Raw genomic sequence first — 3,809 nt, forward strand, 5'->3', positions numbered from 1 at the left:
CTATTTATTTCTCATTTTATAGCTTTGTTCTCCTGTTGTTAGCTATAAGGGAGGGAGTGGAAAATTGAGTTCATCTAAAGTTTAAGTGACTTCTAAAATGGAGTTACAAAAAGAAAATGGAGTCTTTCTTGCTCTATCACTATAAAAAAATTGTAAAACTAGACAAAATTGTAAAACTAAGTCAAAAATTGTAAAACTAGACAAAAGAGATCATTATATAATGAGAAAGATAAATTCATGGATCTATGATAATTGTAAATATATATATATAGATATATACATATACATATACATATAACATCAGAGCACCTAAATACATAGAACAAACATCCATAGATCATGCAGGGGCAGAAAATTAAAGTGTAGAACTATAAGACTTCAGTATCTTACTTTTAATAATGAACAGATCAAATCCAGACAAAATCAGTAAAGAAACATTATATGTAAAAAATTTTGATTAGGGTTTTCTAGAGAAACAGAATCAATATATATAGACAGTGACCGAATGTTACAATAGTCCACAATGGTTGTCTGCATACAGGAGAGTCCCAGGGTCCAGCAGTTGCTCAGTCCAAGAAGCTGGAAGCTGCAGAACAAGAAGGTTCAAAGATGCAGTGCCAGTCTGAGATTCAGGCCTGAAATCTTCCTGGAGAGTCACTGGTATGAGTCCAACTTGAAAGGCTGAAGATAATGGAGTCAGATGTCCACAAGCAATGGCAGTAACATGATACACGCACTCAAACTGATGGAGCTTTTCAAATGCAAGGTCATTTCCTCCTTTTTCCCCTATCCTTTCATCCTGGTTGCAACCCTAGTGGATGGTGCCATGCAGGGTGCCCACCCCCTCGGTTTGCTTGCTTATAGCCAATTATCTCTGGAAACACCTCACAGACACATTCAGAAGTATGCTTTATTAACCCACTAGATATTTCTTAATGTAATTAAGTTGACACCTGTGACTAATGGTCTTATAAACTTTGCTTTAGACCAAATGGATCATATATATATACCCCTCCATTCAACATCAGCAAAATGCATATTCTTCTGAAGAATATAGAATAGCTCACATGTTAGGTGACAGAATAAATTTTAACAAGTTTAAAGAGTGCAAAATCATATTAAGTATCTTTTCTAATCACAATGATATGAAATTAGAAGTCAATAATAGGAGTAATTTTAAGAAATTGTTAACTAATATGTGGAAATTACACATGCTTCTAAACATCCATGAGCTGAAGAATAACTTAAAAGGGAAATCTAAAAATATCTGGAGACAAGTAACAATGGAAACACAATATATCAAAACTTACTGGATGCAGCAAAAGCAATTTTCAGAAGGAAGCATACTACAATAAATGCCTACATTAAAAAAAAAGAAAGCCCCCAAACAAACAACCTAATATTATGCCTCAAGGAACTAGAGGTATAAACTAAAACCCATGTTAGAAGGAAGGAAATAAAGATCAGAGCAGAAATAAATTAAGTAGACTCAAAAAACAATAGAAAATATCAACAAAACTGAGTTAATTTTTTAAAAAGAAAAAAAGCCAACAAGCTGCCAGATTCATGAAAAAAAAGAAAGGATTCAAATAAATAAAGGAAAAATGTAGAAAAAAATCAGGGATACCAAGGATCACAGTGACTACTGTGAATGATAATACAGACAAATTAGAAAGCCTAGAAAAAATGGAAATATTGCTAGGCAAATTAAACCTACAAAGAGTAGATCGTGAAGAGTAGATAGTGAAGAAATTATTTTCTGAACAGATAATAATGAGTAAGGAGATTGAATTAGTAATAAAGTGTTTTCCATTAAGGAAAAACGCAACACCTGATGGCCTCATTGTTGCATCTGCTAGATACCTAAAGAAATACTACCACTCTTTCTCAACTTTTAGAAAATGCAAAAAGAGATACTGCTTATTTTACAAAGCTAGTATTACACATAAAGTCACCACAAGAAAATCTCATTACAGGCCAATATCTCTGCTGAATATATATACAAAAATACTCCAAAAATACTAGCAAACTAAAAAAAACCTAGAAAATACTAGCAAACTGAATTCAGGAGCACATAAAGGGATGATTCCTCATGGTCAAGTGCAACCATGGGGGCGGTTGCAAGTATGGTTCAATATTTGTAAATGTACAAATCATGACACACCAAATTAATGAAAGAAAGAAAAAGAAAGAAAATTAATGAATGAAAGAAAAAGTCATATGAGCATATCAACAGATGCAGAAAAGACATTTGATAAAATTCCACACGCTTTCATGAGGAAAAAAACTCAATAAATTAGGTATCACATAATAAAAGCCATATATGACAACTCCATACTAACATATACTGAAGGGTGAAAAGTTTCCTACTTTCACTATTTCTACTCAACATAGTACTATAAGTCCTCACCAGACTGTATGAAAAAAATGCTCAATATTAATAATCATCAAGGAAAAGGCCAGGGATATAGCTCAATGGCACAATGCCTGCCTGATGAGCGTGAGGTCCTGAGTATGATTCCCAGTACCAAAAAAAAAATCATCAAGGAAAAGCAAATTAGAATCACAATGAGACAGGTATCACCTCACACCAATTAAAATGGTTAATATTTTTTAAAATGAAAGAAACAAGTGTTGGTGAGGAAGAAGTGTTGGTGAAGAAAAAGGAATCACTGCATACTGTTGGTAGGAATGAAATTAGTATAACCATTATGGAAAACAGTATGGGAGTTCCTAAAAAATTAAAAGTAGAACTAAAATAGGACCTGGCTATTCCACCAATGGGTTTATATCCAATGGAAATAAAATCAGTATGTCAAAGACATATTTATACTCCAATGATCACTGAAGCATTTTTTACAATAGGAAAGATAAGGAATCAACCTAAGCATCTGTTTTTTTTAATATATAAGTAAAATGTGGATTATATCTAAAACGGAATACTACTTAGCCTGAAAAAAGGAAACCCTGTCATTTACAACATGGATGACCTGAGAGGACATCATGTTAAGTGAGATAATCCAGACATATGATCTCACATGCAGCATGTAAAAATGTCAAACTCAGAAATAGAAAGTAACATGGTTACCCAATGCTGGAAGGTGGGAGGACTGGGGAAATGTTGGTCAAAGGGCAAAAAAAGGTCAGTTTGACAAGAGGCAGAAGCTCAAGAGCATTGTTCAACTTGATGGTAATGCTAGTTCGTAGCAATAATGTATACTTGAAAACTGCTAAAAGAGTAAATTTTAAGTATTCTCACCATAAAAAGTATATAAGATAACACATATTAAATCGCTGGGTTTAGCCATTCCAGAATGTACACATATAAAACATCATACTGTACTCCATAAATATATACAATTTTATGTTAGTTTTTAAAAAGACATTTATAAGTAAATGTAACCCTCTATTTTCTGAAAGATTTTATTTTGAAAAGAGTTATGCTGCATTAACTCACATTTCTTTCTTTCTTTCTTTCTTTCTTTCTTTCTTTCTTTCTTTCTTTCTTTCTTTTTTTGTCTGTTTGAGACAGGGTCTCACTATGCAGTTCAGGCTGGCCTTGAACTCACTTTGTAGCCTAGGCTGGTCTCAAACTCACAAGGATCCTCCTGCCTCAGCCTAACTTACATGTCTTAAAATGAGACCTCTCAAAGACTGAGTACATCAAAGCACTAAGAACATTTTTGTATCTTGCTAAATATGAATAAAGATTCAGAGAAACCATATAAAACATGAGGACAGTGAGTTGCTTTTGATAATGATAGAAGGAAATTTAAAAATAATAGACTTATAAGAAAAACAAAGAAATC

The sequence above is a fragment of the Chinchilla lanigera genome, unplaced genomic scaffold (assembly GCF_000276665.1).
Source record: "Chinchilla lanigera isolate Chin_1 unplaced genomic scaffold, ChiLan1.0 scaffold00018, whole genome shotgun sequence".
Classification (NCBI taxonomy): Eukaryota; Metazoa; Chordata; class Mammalia; order Rodentia; family Chinchillidae; genus Chinchilla; species Chinchilla lanigera.